A 24,232-nucleotide genomic window follows, 5' to 3' on the forward strand; every position below is an offset into this window, starting at 1 on the left:
GTGCGATAGAGAATAGGAGAGTGAGGGAAGGAGATAGAGAGAGAGAGGGAGTGAAAGACTGCTCTCCCCACTCATTTCCTGAAGAAAGAAAAGCCTAGGTGGTTAGACCGTTCTTCTCATTTGAGGGGTGAATGGTATCATTGTGAAATGCGTCCGTAATACATCTCAGTGGATCTGATGATGGCACTATCTCATTCCTTACATATGTAAGATGCTATCAGAGGCAATCTGATTTCCAAAGCATGTAATTTCATAGGAATCACTGGAAGCTGCAGACATTCTCCTAACCAAGGTAGATCTGTAGCGGATGAATATGTGTTACAGGAGACTGTTGAACCCATATACAAGCACTAAGTGTACAAAACATGCTCTTTCCATGGCAGACTGACCAGGGGAATCCAGGTGAAAGCTATGATCCCTTATTGATGACACTTGTTAAATCCACTTTAATTAGTGTAGATGAAGGGGAGGAGACAGGTTAAAGAAGGATTTTTAATCGTTGAGACAATTGAGACATTGATTGTGTATGTGTGCCATTCAGAGGGTGAATGGGAAAGACAAAATATTGAAGTACCTTTGAAAGGGGTATGGTGGTAGGTGCCAGGCATACCGGTTTGAGTGAGTCAAGGATTGCAACGTTGCTGGGTTTTTCACGCTTAACAGTTTCACACGTGTATCAAGAATGGTCCCCCACCCAAAGGACATCCCTCAGTGTACACTAACTTCTAGACACTGTAGCTTTCTCAAAAGGCCATGCAGCGTATGGTTGAAGGCTGAAGAGATACTTGTCTCTGTGGTATTGTCTTCCAGAGCAAGAAAGCAGTAAGTAGGAGTGTATACCTGAGCTGTTAAATCCAAGGAATACCAGTTTGACACCTCTGTTGCAGAGATATATTTTTTCTATTGTGTTCTTGACTTTACTTTTGTTTATTCCACGTGTAACCCTGTACTGTTTGCTTTATCTTGTCCAGGTCGCAGCTGTAAATGAGAACTTGTTCTCAACTAGCCTACCTGGTTAAATAAAGGTGAAATACATTTTTTTTAAAGGGTAGCTCTTTAGCCAATGAACAAAGCTGAAACTGTCTCTCTTTTTTAGTGTTGGACCTCATTTTTATTCTTGAAACAGTGTGGATTGATACAGGTGGTGCAGATAGATTTCCATGAATCTCTCCATTATCGTACGGTGCAGTAAAGCCGTCACAACAGGATCTGGTCTGATCACACAGACAGACATGGAAGGCCCCACTTGTTTTCCTCAGTGATTTATGACAGCTTTGAAAAGGTCTGCTGATCCCATAGGCTCCTCCTGTAATCCGTCTGGATTCTAGAATCCCGTCAATAGAATGGATTCCTAACACTTCAGACAGACTTTATGGGGCCGGTTTGATAAATCAGTGCTCCTTGTTCATATTCATTGATCAGGTGCGGATCGACAGTGGCTTGATGCCACCACCACCGCCTCTGCCTCGCTCTGCTGCTTTAATGAAGGCCAGCCAGGGCCTTAACCATGGAGGCTTGGTAGGAGGTTCATAAACATGGAGGCTGGGTGGGAGGTTCATAACCATGGAGGCTGGGTGGGAGGCTCTCCTCTCAATGCAGATGGATCTGTTGTTAATAAGGGGCTAGGCAGCCACATCCACTGAGACCCATCAGGCCACTGTCATCACCACCGTCACTGCCACCAGGCTGTTGTCACCGCTATTACAACCACTGCCTTGCAGTCCTCTTAAGTCACACTGGGTGGGCGGCCTGTGTATCGCAGTCCTCCACTCTGTTGGACTGTGCTCCTTCTGCTTTGTCCTCCTGCTTTGTCCTCCTGTCTTCCTCTGTCCTCCTTCTACCACCAGGCCTCTTCTTTGTGGATGATTGTTTTCACCAGCCTGATGCTTTGCTTCAATAAATCATGAGGATTCCAGGGAGCAATAGTCCAGCTAGCATAAATCCCAGCTTTAGTGGCAAACGCCTCGTAATGGATTGATTGTGCATTTGTCATCCAAAAAAAGAAAATGCCTGAACTCTCAGAGGAGGAGGAAAATAACCACTGCTGTGTTAGGGAGTACAAAGAGAGTTGAGAGACGATCTGAGAGAGAACGACCCTGCCATCACATTTCGGAGGGTGGGTTATCGGATTATACAAAGCACAATATAATGTCAAATGGTGAATTATTGCAGATAGCAGCAGCACTGTAACGTCTGCTGTGTGTTGTTCGTCAGGGAGAATGGTGACTTGCAGGCTTTTGTAATTGTTTTTTATTCTAGTTCTGGTTGTCTCATCTCTGTCATAATGAGCATCCATCTCCATCCCAGAGGCTCAAAAGGATTCCTATGCACTGCTTATTACAGAGCTCCTATTAGAAAGGTTTCTTTTTTGTGTTTATTGATTTGATTCATTTATTTTTGCTATATTTAATGCAATCAGTTCCCCTTCAGAAATCTCAATTGGGAAACAAATACGCAATGCCAAGTGTGTTGTAGATGAGATGAATACAATAGTGTGTCTGTGGGACTGAGGGGACGGGGCCATCTCTGTAAACTTCACTTATTGAGAAACAAATAGTAAGCCATTAGGCATGCTCTTCAATGCCAGGCAATCCTGGCCTGCATGGCACCTCAGAGACCCAGGCGCTGATAGAATCCCCAGCGCTGCATTCAATGTCCTTCATTACCAAACACACTTAGCCCCTTTAAACCCAGCGCATGCGTACACACACACAAACGCACAAACACTCACATTCATAGAGGCACAGTCACACACAAACAGGCACACACACACACACACACGGGCACACACACACTATTACCCGCACTCTGCATTTGCCTTACCTGTCTCATCTGCCAGCCCTGTGCCAGACGCATCGACAGGTAGGAGGTTAGAGGGTCATCCCAGGCCTCTTCTGTTCAGGGCCGTATTATTAAAAGAGTTAACCAGCTATCTATCTGCCCGCCCCGGGGGGGTGCTTAATGAACAGTATGGAGATCAATGCTCCCTGGTGGATGGGGGAATTGATCCTGGTTCTCATCACCCAGCCCCTCCCACCCCTACTCCCATTACCCAGTCCACCTTATATCACCCAGCCCACCTCACATCACCCGGCCCACCTCATATCACCCACCCCATCTCATATCGCCCACCCCACCTTACATCACCCAGCCTACCTCATATCACCCAGCCCACCTCACATCACCCACCTCACATCACCCACCCCACCTGAAATCACCCAGCCCCTCCCACCCCTACTCCCATCACCCAGTCCACCTCATATCACCCAGTCCACCTCACATCACCCACCCCACCTCATATCACCCACCCCACCTCATATCACCCAGCCCACCTCATATCACCCAGCCCACCTCATATCACCCAGCCCACCTCACATCACCCACCCCACCTCATATCACCCACCCCACCTCACATCACCCAGCCCCTCCCACCCCTACTCCCATCACCCAGTCCACCTCATATCACCCAGCCCACCTCATATCACCCACCCCACCTCACATCACCCACCCCACCTCATATCACCCACCCCAACTCATCAAGCAGCCCACCTCACATCACCCAGCCCACCTCACATCATCCACCCCACATCATATCACCCAGTCCACCTCACATCAGCCTACCCCACCTCCTCTTACCCAGCCTACCCCACCCTCCATCACTCAGTCCACCTCCCCCGGCATCCACCCCACCCACCCTCATATCCAGCCCAGCCCAACCCAGCCCCCTTCATCACCCAGCCCACCTCCCAGCCTCCCACCTCCCCTGACCCAGCCCACCCCACCTCCCCTCAGTCCACCCAACCCACAAAACCCATCCCCATCTCCACCTCCCATAAACCCAGACCAACCCACCTCCCTTCACCCAGCCCACCTCCCCTCCCCTCCCCTGACCATGCCCACCCCACCTCCCCTCACCCAACCCAACCCACAAAACCCATCCCCATCTCCACCTCCCATAAACCCTGACCAACCCACCTCCAATCACCCAGCCCACCTCCCCTCCTCTCCCCTGACCATGCCCACCCCACCTCCCCTCACCCAACCCAACCCACAAAACCCCACCCCACCTCCCATAAACCCTGACCAGCCCATCTCCAATCTCCAATCACATCTTCAATCTCCAATCACTTCAAATGCCTTTTTAAACCTTGAATACACTGTAATTTGCATTATCTTCGACAAATGAAGATAGCACACCTTTAGCTGCATATGACAGTTAACAACATATCCCTCTTCCCCACCCCACCGCCCCCTGAATCTCCTCATGTAAACTTCTTAGGCCCTAATCAACACACGTCTTTACACTTAGTGAATTTATAAAACATAGAGTGGATTATCATTTTGTATTTTGGTGGTGAATGGGGGTGGGGGTTAGATGTATGTGTTCTTTGCCCCCCTGTTCAATAATTAATCAAATCGGCCTAGCGGGAGTACAGACATAGATTAATGGCGTGTGATTGCGCAATGTCTGGATTTATCAGGGCCACAGAGGGAAAATTGACCACAACTAAAAGGCTATTTCTGCTCTTATTTGATCAGCATGAAAACTCGTCAAGGCTGGGGAAGGAGGGAGGAAAAGAGGGAGTGGATGGATGAGGGAAGGGGGACGGAGAGGGGTCTGCAGTTTCATTATGTGTTGATGGGGGCCCCCTGGTGCATCCCATCTTCATTTACTGATCCTGCTTTCTTTTTCTCTCTCTGTCCGTTCCTCGCCCCAGTGACACACTCCTCATTCTGCCCCAGTCACCCAATTCATATGAAAGTGTTACAAGAAAATGAGAGTTTATTGATTTGTTTTAAGGCACTGGTCTGTCTGAGGCCCGGCTAGTGTTATTCAAATTCACAGAGGGCGCATAGATAAGTGATTCCAATAAAAAGACAGAGAGCAATGTGGTGGAACAGAGAAGAGAAGTGGAAGGAGAGAGATGGGGAGGGGGAGATGAAGAGAGAAAGAGAGAGAGAGCAATGTGGTGGAACAGAGGAGAGAAGTGGAAGGAGAGGGAAGGGGGAGGGGGAGATGAAGAGAGAAAGAGAGAGAGAGCAATGTGGTGGAACAGAGGAGAGAAGTGGAAGGAGAGGGAAGGGGAAGGGGGAGATGAAGAGAGAAAGAGAGAGAGAGCAATGTGGTGGAACAGAGGAGAGAAGTGGAAGGAGAGAGATGGGGAGGGGGAGATGAAGAGAGAAAGAGAGAGAGAGCAATGTGGTGGAACAGAGGAGAGAAGTGGAAGGAGAGAGATGGGGAGGGGGAGATGAAGAGAGAAAGAGAGAGAAAGCTTTGAGTCAGGGAACATTTCATCTATCTTACAGAAGACTAATAGGCACTACTATTTCAATGCTTTTTGCTCTGTTTGGTTTCTGAGGTGATTTAATTTGAAGGTAGAGAGAGGGAGAAAGAGAGAGAGAGGCTACCCCAGCCCTATAATGGGAATTTTGGCATGTTGTATATATTGTATGGTATGTAGACCATCCCTTGGCCAGCAGCCTTCTCTCTGTAGAAGAGTTATTATTATATATATTAGTCCTGTAGGAATATCCTGTCTGTTTGATTCCTCTCCTTATTCAATCTTATTATTATTTATTTCTATATTGCATATCTATATTTAATTGGGCAGTTAACATGAGGACTAAACCAGTATTACTGATCATCTTAGTATTACATGGAACATCATTCAACAGGATCCATTTAGTTTTAGTCTCTGTCTCATATGGTACCCTATACCCACCCTATACCCAATAACCTTAAGCGCTGCTTGATTTGGTACTGTTTATACAGTATTTAAAGGAACAGGAGCTCAAGCAGTAGTACATTTGAGGTGCCGGTACTCAGCTCCGGTGTGCTGCTGCTCAAGTCAAGCACTGGCCTTAACCATGTACCGCAATACGAATCTCACTTGTCACAGTGGGAGGCCGTTCCTTCTCTTGCTACAATAAAAGTGCTACCTGCTGCGTGCCGACCCGGTAGCGATGAACCTGACGATTCTACTTGTAGAGTCTCAATGCTCACCAGTGGCGAACAGCTTGATTTTTAGCCAATCAGAGAGCACGAACCCCCAAGTGTGGGAGCCAACAGAAAAATAAATAAAAAGAGGTCATTTTCTCTAGGCTACATACACGGATGAGCCAGTCACACGTTATATGCAATGTAAGCTATGGGATGGTAGCTAACAATGTGAACAGACCCAATGCATGCTATAACCAGCTAGTACTGACATCCCATGAAACAGCTGCCTGTGTTAGCTGCAAAATTAGTTCAGTGTCCTTAGCAAGCTAGCTAGCTAACTAGTTATGTCTGGCTAGCTACCATGTATGTTTGGCAATCCTACAGGTGTGTTTGAGCTTTTAGACTGCTATCATAAGGGTGTCTCGGTTTTCTTATAGCATTAAGGTCTGTCTGCATGGAGTTTTAATGTTAATGTTCCTGGATTGTACCTGGTCAAACAAATAACTAAATATATATAGACTGAAATACATGTAGTGATTGATAAAATATTTGGATTTGAAGCTGCTGTGAAGTGTCAAGTGCTATCTTTGTTCTGTGGATTAGGCAGCTAGCTTGCAGCGTTTGCCATTTGTGTGCGCCTTTGTGAGTTGGCTTCTGGTCTTTGCTGTCACAAGTTCTGACGGTTGAAGAGAAAAGCGGTGTCAGAAAGCTGATTGGTAGCATAGAATTTCTAAGACAATCTGAATCTCATATTCAGCTACTTTGCCACACTGGATTAGGATGATCTAAGAGGGCTTTGAGAGCCCGATACAAATCAGACCAGGATTAGGATGATCTAAGAGGGCTTTGAGAGCCCGATACAAATCAGACCAGGATTAGGATGATCTAAGAGGGCTTTGAGAGCCCGATACAAATCAGACCAGGATTAGGATGATCTAAGAGGGCTTTGATAGCCCGATACAAATCAGACCAGGATTAGGATGATCTAAGAGGGCTTTAAGATCCCGATACAAATCAGACCAGGATTAGGATGATCTAAGAGGGCTTTGAGAGCCCGATACATATCAGACCAGGATTAGGATGATCTAAGAGGGCTTTGATAGCCCGATACAATCAGACCAGGATTAGGATGATCTAAGAGGGCTTTGAGAGCCAGATACATATCAGACCAGGATTAGGATGATCTAAGAGGGCTTTGAGAGCCCGATACAAATCAGACCAGGGAGAAAAAGAGCACAGGGGAAATGTACCCTTTTTGTCCTTCGAAGTTAATTGTTAAAGTTATTTCTCTCTCTCTCTCTCTCTCTCTCTCTCTCTCTCTCTCTCTCTCTCTCTCTCTCTCTCTCTCTCTCTCTGTCTCTGCCTTGTCATCACAGGTGTTAGTGTTTGTCACTGTTGATCGTAATGGAAAGGGGAATGTAAAGAACATTATTACTCTACGATGTTTGACTCATAATCTCCTCCACTTTCCCATTCTAAGGGGCTAAAATGAACATCATTTTTACTCTGTAAGGTTAAAGTGTTACACAGTGACTTTGTGTTGCTTTAAATTTTCCAGTTAACAAATAAATACAGCACATTTCAGTTTGAAAATACAGTGTCTACAGTGGGGTCAGAATGTATTTGACACTCTTGACCCCGCCGATCCTTCACGACTGGAATACCAACATAATCAAATTCTTATTTTCAATGACGGCCTAGGAACAGTGGGTTAACTGCCTGTTCATGGTCAGAACGACAGATTTGTACCTTGTCAGCTCGGGGATTTGAACTTGCAACCTTCCGGTTACTAGACCAACGCTCTAACCACTAGGCTACTGCCGCCCCGTATCGCCCCATATTGGACTGTTTGCTGATCCATCGGCCAGTTTCTTGGACCACTATACCAATTTTGCCAATTGGACTTGGACCCCTCTGCCACTTGGAACCCTACTAATTCCACGACTGGTCTATTGACGTTACCGCACGAGGAGGCAAAAGTCCCTTCTGCTAAGTCCCTTCTGCTAACTTGCTAGCCCCGGCTTGCTAACTGCTAGCTTGCTAGCCCCAGCCTACTAACTGTCTGAATCGCCGTGTCCCCCAGCCAGCCCAACCACTCACTGCACCCATACGATTCACTTGATTGATCATACCTCTCCCTAAAATCAATATGCCTTGTCCATTACTGTCCTGGTTAGTGATTACTGCCTTATTTCACTGTAGAACCTCTAGCAATGCTCAATATGCCTTAACCAACCATGTTGTTCCACCTCCCACATATGCGATGACATCACCTGGTTTAAACGTCTCTAGAGACTATATCTCTCTCATCATTACTCAATGCCTAGGTTCACCTCCAATGTACTCTCTTCCTACCATACCTTTGTCTGTACATTATGCCTTGAATCTATGCTATCGTGCCCTGAAACCTGCTCCTTTTACTCTCTGTCCCTTATCCTACTTATTCTCTGTTCCTCTGGTGATGTAGAGGTTAATCCAGGACCCGCAGTGCCTAGCTCCACTCCTACTCCCCAGGTGCTCTCATTTGTTGACTTCTGTAACGGGTAAAAGCCTTGGTGTCATGCATGTTAACATTAGAAGCCTACTCGCTAAGTTTGCTTTATTCACTGCTTTAGCACATTTAGCCAACCCCTGATGTCTTAGCCGTGTCTGAATCCTGGCTTAGGAAAACCTCCAAAAACCCTGAAATATCCACCCCTAACTATAACATTTTCCACCAAGATAGAACTGCCAAAGGGGGTGGTGTTGCAATCTACTGCAGAGATAGCCTGCAGAGTTCTGTCTTACTATCCAGGTCTGTCCCAAAACAATTTGAGCTTCTACTTCTAAAAATTCACCTTTGCAGAAACTCTGCCCCTAGCTGTGCCCTGGACACCATATGTGAATTGATTGCCCCCCATCTATCTTCTGAGCTCGTGCTGCTAGGTGACCTAAACTGGGACATGCTCAACACCCCGGCCATCCTACAATCTAAGCTTTATGCGCTCAATCTCACACAAATTATCAATGAACCTACCAGGTACAACTCCAAATCCATAAACACGGGCACCCTCATAGATATCCTCCTATCCAACTTGCCCTCCAAATACACCTCTGCTGTTTTCAACCAAGATCTCAGCAATCACTGCCTCATTGCCTGTGTCCGTAATGGGTCTGCGGTCAAACGACCTCACATCATCACTGTCAAACGCTCCCAAAAACACTTCAGCGAACAGGCCTTTCTAATCGACCTGGCCCAGGTATCCTGGAATGACATTGACCTCATCCCGTCAGTAGAGGATGCCTGGTTATTCTTTAAAAGGGCCTTCTCACCATCTTAAATAAGCATGCTCCATTAAAAAAATAGAAACAGATATAGCCCTTGGTTCATTCCAGATCTGTCTTCCCTTGACCAGCACAAAAACTTCCTGTGATGTTTTGCATTAGCATCAAATAGCCCCCAGGATATGCAACTTTTCAGGGAAGTTAGGAACCAATATAGACATGCAGTTAGGAAAGCTAAGGCTAGCTTTTTCAAACGGAAATTTGCATACTGTACACATTCAAAAAAAGTTCTGGGACACTGTAAAGTCCATGGAGAATAAGAGCACCTCCTCCCAGCTGCCCACTGCTCTGAGGCTAGGAAACACTGTCACTACCGATAAATCCACAATAATTGAGAATTTCAATAAGCATGCTTTCCACCTGGCTACCCCTACCCCGGTCAACAGCCCTGCGCTGCACACTGCAACTCACCAAAACCTCCCCCACTTCTCCTTCACCCAAATCCAGATAGATGATGTTCTGAAAGAGCTGCAAAATCTGGACCCCTACAAATCAGCCGGGCTAGACAATCTGGACCCTCTCTTTCTAAAATGATCTGCAAAAATTGTTGCAACCCCTATTACTAGCCTGTTCAACCTCTCTTTCGTATCGTCTGAGATTCCCATAGATTGGAAAGCTGCCATGGTCATCCCCCTCTTCAAAGGGGGAGACACTCTAGACCCAAACTGCTACAGACCTATATCTATTCTACCCTGCCTTTCTAAGGTCTTTGAATGCCAAGTTAACAAACAGATTACCGACCATTTCAAATCCCACCGTACCTTCTCCGCTATGCAATCTGGTTTCCGAGCTGGTCATGGGTGCATTAAACATCTCCAATCCAAAACTAAATCTAGAATTGGCTTCCTATTTTGCAACAAAGCATCCTTGACTCATGCTGCCAAACATACCCTCGTAAAACTGACCAGCCTACCGATCCTTGACTTCAGCGATGTCATTTACAAAATAGCCTCCAATACTCAACAAATTGGATGCAGTCTATCACAGTGCCATCCGTTTTGTCACCAGAGCCCCATATACTACCCACCACTCGACCTGTATGCTCTCGTTGGCTGGCCCTCGCTTCATACTCGTCGCCAAACCCACTGGCTCCAGGTCATCTACAAATCTCTGCTAGGTAAAGTCCCTCCTTATCTCAGCTCACTGGTCACCATAGCAGCACCCACCCATAGCAGGCACTCCAGCAGGTATATCTCACTGGTCACCCCCAATGCCAAAACTTCCTTTGGCTGCCTCTCCTTCCAGTTCTCTGCTGCCAATGACTGGAACGAACTGCAAAAATCTCTGAAGCTGGAGACTCATATCTCCCTCACTAGCTTTAAGCACCAGCTGTCAGAGCAGGTCACAGATCACTTCACCTGTACATAGCTCATCTGTAAATAGCCCATTTAATCTACCTCATCCCCATACTGTATTTATTTATTTATCTTGCTCCTTTGCACCCCAGTATCTCTACTTGCACATTCATCTTCTGCACATCTACCATTCCAGTGTTTAATTGCTTTATTGTAATTACTTCACCACCATGGCCTATTTATTACCTTATCTCTCTTATCCTACCTCATTTGCACATGATGTATATCGATGTTTCTACTGTATTGTTGATTGTATGTTTGTTTATTCCATGTGTAACTCTTGTGTTGTTGTATGTGTCGAACTGCTTTGCTTTACCTTGGCCAGGTCGCAGTTGGAAATGAGAACTTGTTCTTGTTAGTGGAATTCTAAATTCCTCTGTATTGTTTCCCAATCAGAATGAATGACTCTGTCAATGCATTCTATGGGATTGTAAAACCCATATTATTATAGGAATGGACAGAGCCCCAGTCTTAAACTCAGGTAACAGCGTTTAATTCAAGAGAGTACTCCCTCAAAATACAAAGAACATTACATTTTAAGGAGAGAACATAAAATGACGTCATCAGTTTCTCACACTCTCTCCGATCCACAATAGCGCAGTGTCTTCAGATCTGGAGACTGTCTTCTACTCCCCTCATAAAACAAACATTCCAATCTGTCTAAAAGATATACTTTTCTCCTCCACTAATGGAACATCAAACAAACATTCTTATCTGTCTGAGAAGATATATGCCATCCCTCTCCCTTAAACCCACAAGGTATAGACAATTAATTTGTTTTACCTACATTTTCGGTCCTAGTTTAACCAAGAACCCATACATTTCATACCATAACATAATAGTATTAAAATAAATGGTTCTAATTTAAATGTATACATAATTAATCATTTCAACCATAATTTCCTCCAACAGTTCTCAACTAGCCTACCTGGTTAAAAATAAAGGTGACATAAATAAACAATTTCATAAAAAAGATGAGCAATAATGCATGTAAAAAATAAATAATTCAAATACTGAGCTATATTGTGTGCTAAATATATGGAAATACAATTGCTCAGAGAAATATATTTTGTTTAACAAGTAATATTTAATTTTTTAGAAGATAGTTCAGAAAAACTACAAATTCTAGCTAACATTTTCTTTTAAAGAAGCCTGAATCAACAGACAAATGACTGTTGACATCTACTGGAAGCCCTAGGAACTGCAATCTGGGAGGTATTCCATTGATTTCCCCATAAATAGGCCATTTAAATGGTGTCACCTCCAAAAATCATCCTCAGGTCTTTGCCTGCTATATCAGTTCTGTTATACTCACAGACATTATTTGAACAGTTTTGGAAAACTTGGAGTGTTTTCTATCCAATACCACCAATTATATGCATATCCTAGATTCTGGGCCTGAGTAACAGGCAGTTTTCTTCGGCCACCTCATTCATCCAAACTTCCGAATACTGCCCTCTAGACCAAAGAGGTTAACTTAACAAGACATTTGTGGAGTGGTTGAAATGTTTTTTTGTTGTTTTTTTTACCCCTTTTTCTCCCCAATTTCGTGGTATCCAATTGTTTAGTAGCTACTATCTTGTCTCATCGCTACAACTCCCGTACGGGCACGGGAGAGACGAAGGTTGAAAGTCAAGAGCCCTCTGATACACAACCCGCACTGCTTCTTAACACAGCGCCATCCAACCCAGAAGCCAGCCGCACCAATGTGTCAGAGGAAACACTGTGCACCTGGCAACCTTGGTTAGCGCGCACTGCGCCCGGCTTGCCACAGGAGTCGCTGGTGCGCAATGAGACAAGGATTTCCCTACCGGCCAAGCCCTCCTCCATCCTAAGTGTATGTTAACTTCTGACTTCAACTGTATCAAGTCTGATTCAGTAGTATAGTATCCAGTCCTCTCCAAGCATTCCATTTCTCCCTCCTGAAGTGACAGGCTTTAGTTTGGAGGGAGATGAAGGCCTGCTGGAGAAGTGGCACAATGTGGTATTATAGGCTGAAGAGAGAGAGAGAGAGAGAGAGAGGGGACAGACAGACAGAGAGGGGGGGTGGAGAAAGGGACAGACATACAGAGAGAGCGAGAGAGGGGGGAGAGAGCGAGAGGGAGAAAGAGAGAGAGAGAGAGAGAGAGAGAGAGAGAGAGAGAGAGAGAGAGAGAGAGAGAGAGAGAGAGAGAGAGAGAGAGAGAGAGAGAGAGAGAGAGAGAGAGACTGCTTTTCCACTAAATTTGTATCTTGGCTGTCACAGGCCTGTTAAAGGTTACTGTAATCTGTGACCACTGTGACACTTGAGTGGACTGGAGAAAACCCTCTGCAGATAACATGGAGAGAGAGAGAGGGAGAGAAAGAGGGAGCATCATCAGAGCATATACAGTTCTAATCTGTATGTCTGTTTGGTTTGTGAAATTAGAAAACCTTGTCATTTGGCTGACAAATATGACTTTGCTGCTTTGAGCTTGGCAATGTCCGCGTTATCCATCATTTTCATAGGATGGACTATGTTGGCATCTTTTTTTTTTTGCTTCTTGAAAGCATTTGGGTTATTAGAGAAATTAAGTATAAGGCTGACTTCATTCTCATTCCTGGCGCTGGTGCTTTTATCATAAACACTCGATCGTCAATCATTTACAGAATCAACGCCGAGAACATCTTTTGTGATCTCATTAAATTTCCCCCGAAACCACTCCTTGGAAAAAATGACTCACATCGTTAAAAAATATTTAATTAGGCTGTAGTTTATACAGGTCTCATGGGAGAGTGGTGATTTGCTTGAGGCAGGTCACCCTATGTACTGTGTGAGGGAGATTGGGTGAGAAAGGGGGTTCAGCGGGTCACAGTCTCAGCCAAGGAACACCATTTGCCAAGGTCAGACAGGTAGCTGGGTGCTTCCCCTGGGTCCCGTCCAGCACACAGGGAAGACAGCTCCAATTGCCCTTAATTACTAGCTTCCTTTATGCCATTGATGGTCTGTTTTTATTTTAAAATTCTCTCAGCTTCTGATGCCCACGATGCTACAGCCATATCTGTGCAGCCTTTCCATTTGTTTTGGAACCAGGAGATAACTCGAGATATTCACTAGAGCCCTGGTTATTAGATATTCTGCATGAAGAGGTGGTGTGATACCACTCTGGTATAGAAAACACCCACACACACACAAGAGATGGGTGGGAGGAATCTGCTGTTTTGACCCTCTATCCAAGTGATGCTGGGTTGTGACACTTGAGACCACAGGTTTCTTACTCGTCTGTCATTTAGACAGTATTGAAGATTTGCAGTATTATCAAAGCTGGTGGACCCTCCCTCTTTAGTTGAATAAATCCATAATAACATAGGTCTGGAATTAGTTATTCAAACCCTACAAGAACAGCAGTTTGCCATGTTAATAAAAATATATTTTTATTAAACTTCCATAGCTTTATGCCAAGTGTTATCAATTGAGGGCAATGTAATATGAATCATTAATACAAGAGTAATTATACTCTATCAACCTTGTAATTTTCCATTTATCTAATGTTAAATGCAGTAATTAATTCTGAACCCTAGAGCCAACATCAATTTATTTGATTAGTACTTTACAAAGTCACACTGATATTTTAGAAGTGTGGGAGGGATTTTATATTTTTCTCCCTCCCAACAGTCATCTGAAATGTTACTTTCCTCATGGGATGGTGCTCTATAGCATAATATTTCATCATTAAATATGCACATTTGAAGGCTTTGATTAACATTTAAGAGCTCTGAGTAAAATATTTACTGAGTGTACAAAACATTAGGAACTTCATCCTAATATTGATTTGCACCCCCCTTTGCCTTCAGAACAGCCTGAATTTGTTGGGGCACAGACTCCACAAGGTGTCGAAAGTGTTCCACAGGGATGCTGGCCCATGTTGACTCCAATGCTTCCCACAGTTGTGTCACGTTGGCTGGGTGTCCTTTGGGTGGTGGACCATCCTTGATACACACAGGAAACTGTTTGATACACATGGGAAACTGTCAAGAACTGCAACAGCATTGCAGTTATTGACACAAACTGGTGCGCTTGGCACCTACTACCACAACACGTTCAAAGGCACTTAAATATTTTGTCTTGCCCATACACCCTCTGAATGAATCCAGGTCTCAATTGGAGAGATAGGGTGGAGGGGGAGATAGGGGTGGTTGGGGAGGGGGGATAGGGTGGAGGGGTGTGTGTGTGTGTGTGTGTGTGTGTGTGTGTGTGTGTGTGGGAGGGAGGGCAACAGAGTGCGAGAGATACACTACATATACAAAAGTACATTGCCAGTCAAAAGTTTGGACACCTACTCATGCAAGGGTTTTTCTTTATTTTTACACTATATACAAAAGTATGTGGACCCTCTTTTACAGTTTCAGTCACTTTGGTGCATTTTTCACATCATCCCTAATATGTGCAAAATAATAAGTGCATTTCTCAGAACAATTTGGACAAACTGCAATATACAATAGATATGTTTCTAAAGCTAGTCAGTCACTAAAAATCCATAGTACATCTCTCAAAAGTAAATATTCATGCCAATGATCATGTCAGTGTCATCAGAATGATAAGTCATTGAGTCATTGTTCACCAACAAATAAAATGTATAGCCCTTCGTACATCAGCTGATATCTCAAAGTGCTGTACAGAAACCAAGCCTTAAACCCCAAACAGCAAGCAATGCAGGTGTAGAAGCACGGTGGCTAGGAAAAACTCCCTAGAAAGGCCAAAACCTAGGAAGAAACCTAGAGAGGAACCAGGCTATGTGGGGTGGCCAGTCCTCTTCTGGCTGTGCCGGGTAGAGATTATAACAGAACATGGCCAAGATGTTCAAATGTTCATAAATGACCAGCGTGGTCAAATAATAGTAAGGCAGAACAGTTGAAACTGGAGCAGCAGCATGGACTGGGGACAGCAAGGAGTCATCATGTCAGGTAGTCCTGGGGCATGGTCCTAGGGCTCAGGTCCACCGAGAGGGAGAAAGAAAGAGAAAGAGAGAATTAGAGAACGCACACTCCAGATATAACAAACTGACCCTAGCCCCCGACACAAACTACTGCAGCATAAATACTGGAGGCTGAGACAGGAGGGGTGTCATCTGTGTGTGTGGCTGACGATCGTACACCTTCCACCTCCATGCTGAAAATAACTCCTCAATTGGGTAAAGGAATGGTGAATAAGGTGGGAGGACTTCTATGAGCATCCTCGGGTGGGTCACAAACCATTGCCTTATGATGTTTGATCGATGGAAACTCACATTATCATAAATGACCACATACTTTGGCAAATCCTCTCTAAACAGACCCCTCTCATCATCAGGGATGAGAGCCCTGTAGAGAGTCTCTAAAAAGTTGAGTAGATGCTGGGTGTTCTATGGCCCTATAAGGGGGATATGGGTTAGGACACCATGCTCCGAAATAGCAGCACACATGGTGATATTTCCTCCCCGTTGGCCTGGCAAATCCACAGTAGCTCTGTGACCGATGATATTCCGACCCCGCCTTCTGCATTTGGTCAGGTTGAAGCCAGCCTCATCCACGTATACAAAGTTGCGAGAGGGTTCACTTGATTCCAACTCCATTATACGCTATATCCCAGAACAGTTGAATTAGTTTTGGTAAGGAAGAGTGACATAAAATGTACATATATTGTATGTTCCTTCCACAGCAATGGAAATGTGGCAGTTTATGCCCACTGTACTATGTATCACTATAAAATGTTGCTGTAAAGTAGTTACATAGATATATGTTTTACCTGTACATACTGGTACCGTAGCTCCTTAACTCTGTCCTCATTCCTTTGGAATGGTACACGGTACAACTGTTTCATACTCATCTGGTTTCTATGCAGCACCCTGTCGATGGTTGAGATGCTAACCGTATGGATGTTTTCAAAGACATCGTTGTCTTCTATAATGGTCCTTTGTATTTCCCTGAGTCTCATGGCATTGTTTACTCGGATCATGGTGCAAATAGCCTCCTCCTGTTGAGGTGTGAATAGGCATCCTCTGCCACCGGTTTGAGGTATTCTTGCAGTCCTATGTGGGGAAAAATGCAGTGATGCATCGCACACTTTCACAGAGACAAACTATGCGAACACACATTTTACTGGAAAACATACAGGTGGGTGCATGTAAGGTGCAGTATGTATCTGTATAGAGTATATTTCTGTATGCTGTGAAATACAAGTGGACTACTGTAATATGAAGCATTGTAGGAAGTATACAGTATACTGCTTATATACAGTAACAGTGCACTGTACATTGGTGGACATACCGGTTCTCTCTTCGAAACGTTTGAACTATTGAGGACACGGATGATCTCCCAATATTCGGCTGCACCCTTCGACCCGCCTCAGCCATTGTAAGGCCATGATTGACACCATGGTCTACAATAGTGGCCCTTATGTCATCAGATATGCGCCTATGTCCTCTTCTGCCTCTTCCTCTGTTTTGCCTTCCACCACGCATCCTTGCTCCTCTTCTTCCTCCTCTAGGCTGTTGACCCTGTTCGTTTCCTGGTCCACCCATTATTGGAAAATTGCAACTCTGTGTTGTGGTCTGTCCATATATGCTTGCCAAATGATTCTTCATGAGATGCACCTTTGAGCAATTTAGACAACTGGTTGATTGTTGGTTGAACTAACACTTTACATTCCTTCATGAGTGAGGGTCAATTTCACCTGCACGATTCATCAATTCACGTTTTTGTACAAAAGGTCTAATAGAAATGTGTAAAACTATGCTTGACAGTTTATAACAAATAGTTCAACAATTTTCCATGTAATGGCTTATGCAAGGAACTAATGCCTAGATGTTTTGAGGTGTAAGACTATTGAACAGAGAACCATCTACTACATTTTGATCAACATGACATGAGCAATTGATAATGTGGAAAAAAGTTGACACTTGTAAATTATCAATTGCAATTTGTTCAAAGGAATAAGAAATTGCTTTAATGATGTGCACAAGTGACTAGATGATTTAGAATTTGTACAAGTAGTATCAAGAATTGCACTTTTGATCTAAGAAATGCACCAAAGTGACTGAGAAAAACTGTAACTGTAAATTAAATGAGTATTTCAGCCACACCTATTGCTGACATGTGTATAAATTCTAGCACACAGCCATGCAATTTCCATAGAAAAACATTGGCAGTAGAATGGCCTTACTGAGCAGCTCAGTGACTTTCAACATGGCACCGTCATAGGATGCTACCTTTCCAACAAGTCAGTTCATTACATTTCTGCTAGGCTAGAGCTGCCCTGAATAACTGTAAGTGCTGTTATTGTGAAGTGGAATCGTCTAGGAGAAACAACAGCTCAGTGGCGAAGTGGTCACACAAGCTCATAGAATGGGACTGCCGAGTGCTGAAGTGCATAGCGTGTAAAAATCTTCTGTCCTCGTTTGTCAAAATCACTGCAGAGTTCCAAACTGCCTCTGGGAGCAACGTCAGCCCAATAACTGTTCATCTGAGCTTCATGAAATGGGTTTCCATGGCCGAGCAGCCGCACACAAGCCTGAGATCACCATGTGCAATGCCAAGCGTCAGCTGGAGTGGTGTAAAGCTCTTTGCCATTGGACTCTGGAGCAGTGGAAACATGATCTCTGGAGTGATGAATCACGCTTCACCATCTGGCAGGCCGACAGACAAATCTGGGTTTGGCAGATGCCGGGAAAACGCTACCTGCCCCAATGCATAGTGCCAACTGTAAAGTTTGGTGGAGGAGGAATAATGTATGGGGCTGTTTTTCATGGTTCGGGCTAGGCCCCTTAGTTCCAGTGAAGGGACATCTTAACGCTACAGCATACAATCACATTCTAGACGATTCTTTGCTTCCAACTTTGTGGCAATGGTTTAGGGAAGGCCCTTTCCTGTTTCAGCATGACAATGCCCCGTGCACAAAGAGAGGTCCATACAGAAATGGTTTGTTGAGATCAGTGTGGAAGAACTTGACTAGCCTGCACAGAGCACTGACCTCCAGCCTATAGAACACCTTTAGGATGAATTGGAACGCAGACTGCGTGCCAGGCCAAGTCGCCCGACATCAGTGCCCTACCTCACTAATGCTCTTGTGGCTGAATGGAAGAAAGTCCCACAGCAATGTTCCAACATCTAGTGGAAATGCTTCCCAGAAGAGTGGAGCCTGTTTTAGCAGCAAAGGGGGGACCAATTCCGTATTAATACCCATGATTTTGGAATGAGATGTTCGACGAGCAGGTGTCCACATACTTTTGGTCATGCAGTGTTTATAGACAGACAGACAGACAGACAGACAGACAGACAGACAGACAGACAGACAGACAGACAGACAGACAGACAGACAGACAGACAGACAGACAGACAGACAGACAGACAGACAGACAGACAGACAGACAGACAGACAGACAGACAGACAGACAGACAGACAGACAGACATAGTGAAAGAGAAAGAAGAAGACAAGAGAGAAAAAGAGAGAGAGACAGAGAGAAAGAAATTGAGTCAGAGAGAGTGAGAAAGGGAGACAGATAGACAGACAGAGGGAGAGACAGATAGACAGAGAGAGAGGCAGAGAGGAGGCAGGCTGTCTAACAGGTGATGATATTTGACAGTAGGGATTCTAATAGAGCAGAACATTTAATAGAGGAAGATGACATTTCTGAAGCCCTATGTAATTAAGAGGATTCCTTCTTTTTAAATGAAGAAGCATTAATTACTGTCTTTTTATGTCTGGTGGTGGTTGAATCAGGTGTTTTATATGACTATGTTCCTTCCTTCCAGCCAGCCAGCCAGACAGGTGTCAGAGGCGTAGATATTACGTATTTTCTACGGAATAAGCATGTTTCTAATGATGCCTGGCCCAGCTGTGCTCCAACCCTGATGACACCACACACACACCAGCCTAAATTACAATGCAAACGCAGCCACTGTAATCCAAGTGTCCTTTCTGCCATCACAGAGTATAATCTGCTGCCTCTCTTGTAATAGGCAACACCGGCCACTTTACTGCCCATGACGCAACACAATGAATATTTGAGCCTGTATTATTTGTCCCCCGGCTGCGCATTGTTCTCATCTAGTCATCAGAAGAGATTAAAGCAGATGACTGCATTGTTGAGCCATGGCTCATTCTAATACATTTAAAATAGTCATTGGTCGTGTTCATGAATTATAATGGGTCACAAAAGGTTTGACTGCCACCAAGCCTGTGAAAGAGAGATATAAAGCTTTTGGCTTGTTTCATTTCCATTCTGAAATGTATTCAGCAGGCAGTCAGCGCTGGTCTGGCACATTCACACTGACCTCATGGGCTGCAGTCATCTCATTTATTATTGTAGCTTAATCCAGTTATAAATGGGAATCGCCATCTCTCATCCCTAGTTCGGTTGTCCATGGTAGTGTGTTGCTCTTTAGGTTAAAGACTGATGTACAATGGTCTCTCTTTTCTAAGGGGGATGTGATTATGTCACTCCTTTGTATAAGGGGAGATTCAGCCATTTGTAATCTGTAGGAGTTCCCAACCCCAGCCAAGCCACCAGGCCTGGCCTCCTCCACCTCCCCTGCCCCCTAACATCCTCCATCTATCCCCAGCCACCACACCTGGCCCCCTCCACCTCCCCAGCCCCTCCATCTATCACCAGCCACCAGGCCTGGCCCCTCTACCCCCCCAGCCCCCTCCATCTATCCCCATTCACCAGGCCTGGCCCCTCTACCTCTCCAGCCCCCTTCATCTATCCCAAGCCACCAGGCCTGGCCCCTCCACCGCCCCAACCCCTCCACCTCCCCAGCTGCCTATCCCCCCCATCTCTATCCCCAGCCACCTCAGCCTCCACTTCTCCAGCCCCCTGAGAGAATCTCATTCCCTTTAGCCCAGTAGATAGAAGACGATGTGTCCCAAATTGCACACTATTCCCTATACAGTGCACTACTTTTGACCAGAGCCCAGTGTCAGCCTTCTAAAGGAGACTCTGAAAAGACTTCTTTGCAATGTGTCTTCTTCTCTTTGTTGCTTCCTTATCTAACGCTATCATGATTGTGTCATGGTCTATCTAACAGAAACATGTATGTTTGCTGTGTTGGTTCCTGATCGTAGTAGTATCTTACGTAGTTGTTCGATACTATTTTTGACATACACATCTTGGAGAGACTGAAAGTTAGAGGGATTGTTCACACAAATTGCAAAATGACACATTAGTCCTAATCAAAGCGTGGATTGCTGTCGTACTTTGTCCATAGAGGGCTTACAGGGTAAAGAGAACAGTGTGTTGTTTTGTCATTTGTGTGAACTATCCATTTACTCTTCAGTCTCTCCAAGATTTGTATGTCAAAAAGAGTATCTAAGCACTAAGATACTACACAGATCAGGAACCAATACGCAGACAACAGACATAGTTCTGTTAGATAGATCATGACTATCCCTTTAAACAACATGATTGTATCAGTGGTCTTACCTCTGTGATATAAAATACAAGGATGTGATGAAAAAAGTGTGCATGGGCAGGGTTTTTCTGCCATTCTGTCCAATAGACCTCTTTGAAATTATTCAAATGATTATTTTCCATTTTAAAGACAGGACACCAAAGTTTGACAACAGAGACCTTATTTGGTTGGTTTCCGTTATTGAAGAGTTTGTCCTTTTGGACAAGGACATCACTAAAATAAAGACAGTAAAGATAACATTGTTGGGTAATGGCTTTGTTTATCTTTTTGTTTTTGTTATCTACCTTCATGCATTTGCAAAACTTCCTTATGCCTCATGCTTGACGTAAAAGCAGCGCAGTCAACAGAGGGAGGTTATCCCATAGAATTAGAATGAGTAGAATTAGAATGCCCATGTTTAGAGGTTCTATATCCATTTTACTCATTCTAAATCTATTGTTCATCCTGCCATTGACATTTAATGAAACTATGAGGTACATAGGCTATTAGTTGCAACCACTTTTAATCAGCCTTCTATATTTTATGTTTTGAATATGTTTAATTCATTTTAAGTATGTCACGTAGCTAGGACTGGTGGGAGCAGAGTCAGCCACAGAGAGCAGAGGTTTAAGGAAAACCGTATTTATTCCGGTAAGGTAAGGTCACGCCGACAACAACAGGCAAAAATAATGACCGACCCAAAACAGGACACCAAACAGTCCAGAAAATAACCAAACAGAACAAAGAACAAGCCTGCACAAAAGCAGGCGGGAATAGAAGGCTTAAATAGCCCTGAACCAAACCCCAAACGAGAAACAAGTGAGACCAAAACAGACATAACCAACAGAAAAGGAAAAGGGAATCGGTGGCAGCTAGTAGACCGGTGACGACGACAGGCTGAGCGCCGCCCGAACAGGACCGTACCCCTCCCAGTCCACGAGGTACTGTAGGCCCATCACCCGGCGTCTAGAGTCCAGAATCGAACGTACTGTGTACGCCGGGGACCCCTCGATGTCCAGAGGGGGCGGAGGGACCTCAGACTCCTCACCTTCCTGCAGGGGAGGGGCAGGTTTTGGGTCGATCCCCCGGTGCGAACACGGGGGCCTCACTGAGGTGGCGGTCAGCGCTCCTCTTCTGCCGCCCACCAGCTTGTTTGAGTGATTCCTGGACGGCTCTCCAGGTCTCATTTGAGCGCTGCACCCACTCCTCCACCGCAGGAGCTTCGGTCTGGCTCTGATGCCACGGTGCAAGGACCGGCTGGTAGCCCAACACGCACTGGAAAGGTGACATGTTCGTGGAGGTGTGGTGGAGTGAGTTCCGAGCCATCTCCGCCCATGGGATGTACCTCGCCCATTCTCCTGGCCGGTCCTGGCAATACGACTGCAGAAACCTACCCACATCCTCGTTCACTCACTCCACCTGCCCAATACTCTCGGGGTGAAAACCCAAGGGCAGGCTGACCGAGATCCCCAGACGCTCCATAAACGCCCTCCAAACTCGGGACGTGAACTGGGGACCCCGATCAGAAACGATGTCCTCAGGCACCCCGTAGTGCTGGAAGACGTGGGTAAACAGGGCCTCCGCAGTCTGTAGGGCCATAGGGAGACCGGGCAATGGGAGGAGACGGCAGGACTTAGAAAACCAATCCACAATGACCAGGATCGTAGTGTTCCCCTGGGACGGGGGAAGGCCGACAGGTGAGACCATAGCCATTGTGGAACGGGGAGGGGCTGTAACTTCCCTCTAGGCAGGTGTCTAGGAGCCTTACTCTGAGCGCACACCGAACAGGAGGAGACATAAAACCTCACGTCCTTAGCTAGGGTGGGCCACCAGTACTTCCCCCTAAGACCCCGCACTGTCCTCTCAATACCCAGATGACCCGAAGCGGGTAACGTATGGGCCCACCGAATCAATTGGTCACGAACACCAAGCGGCATATATTTGAAGACCTGCTGGACACTGTGGGGGCGCAGGTTCCAACCGTAACGCCCGCTCGATGTCCGCGTCCACCTCCCATACCACCGGTGCCACCAGACATGAAGCTGGAAGGATGGGAGTAGGGTCGATGGACCACTCCTCGGTGTCATTGAGACGGGACAGCGCGTCGGCCTTAGTGTTAAGGGAAGGGAAACCTGGTCTGGACTCTCCACCGTCATGGCACCGATGGAAACTCCTCTACACCTCCCTGAACACTCCTCTGACCATCCCTGGAGAGCCCCCTGTTTCCACGAAATCCTAGGATTGTGACTAGCCAGCCAGGGAATCACCAGCACCACTGGAAATGCAGGTGAATCAATAAGGAACAGACTAATCCGCTCACCATGATCCCCCTGCGTTACCATGTCCAGTGGAACCGTGGCCTCCCTGACCAGTCCTGACCCTAACGGTTGGCTATCTAGGGAGTGCACCGGAAGGGTTGATCTATCTGCACCAGCGTAATCCCTAACTTAAGAGCGAGTCCGCGATCCATAAAATTCCCAGCTGCGCCTGAATCGACTAGCGCCTTATGCTGTAGAGAGGGAGAAAACTCAGGGAAAGAGATTAGCGCAGGTCCTAATCAGGTCCTAATCCAGGCACTTGTCATCTCCCGTCTGGATTACTGCAACTCGCTGTTGGCTGGGCTCCCTGCCTGTGCCATTAAACCCCTTCAACTCATCCAGAACGCCGCAGCCCGTCTGGTGTTCAACCTTCCCAAGTTCTCTCACGTCACCCCGCTCCTCCGTTCTCTCCACTGGCGTCCAGTTGAAGCTCGCATCCGCTACAAGACCATGGTGCTTGCCTACGGAGCTGTGAGGGGAACGGCACCTCAGTACCTCCAGGCTCTGATCAGGCCCTACACCCAAACAAGGGCACTGCGTTCATCCACCTCTGGCCTGCTCGCCTCCCTACCACTGAGGAAGTACAGCTCCCGCTCAGCCCAGTCAAAACTGCGCTGGCCCCCAATGGTGGAACAAACTCCCTCACGACGCCAGGACAGCGGAGTCAATCACCACCTTCCGGAGACACCTGAAACCCCACCTCTTTAAGGAATACCTAGGATAGGATAAGTAATCCCTCTCACCCCCCCCCTTTAAGATTTAGACGCACTATTGTAAAGTGACTGTTCCACTGGATGTCATAAGGTGAATGCACCAATTTGTAAGTCGCTCTGGATAAGAGCGTCTGCTAAATGACTTAAATGTAAATGTAAATTAGTCAAAACATGTGACCAACAGGGAGCTCTGG

At 45.7% G+C, this 24,232-nt stretch overlaps 1 protein-coding gene across 2 annotated transcripts in view; it reads left to right on the plus strand.

The window, feature by feature from the left end:
- The window catches only part of LOC124046630 (neuronal PAS domain-containing protein 3), a 526,017-nt gene that overhangs the window by 437,095 nt on the left and 64,690 nt on the right, over positions 1-24,232 (plus strand). The gene's annotated exons all lie outside the window — the stretch shown is intronic.

The sequence above is a fragment of the Oncorhynchus gorbuscha genome, linkage group LG10 (genome assembly GCF_021184085.1).
Source record: "Oncorhynchus gorbuscha isolate QuinsamMale2020 ecotype Even-year linkage group LG10, OgorEven_v1.0, whole genome shotgun sequence".
Taxonomy (NCBI): Eukaryota; Metazoa; Chordata; class Actinopteri; order Salmoniformes; family Salmonidae; genus Oncorhynchus; species Oncorhynchus gorbuscha.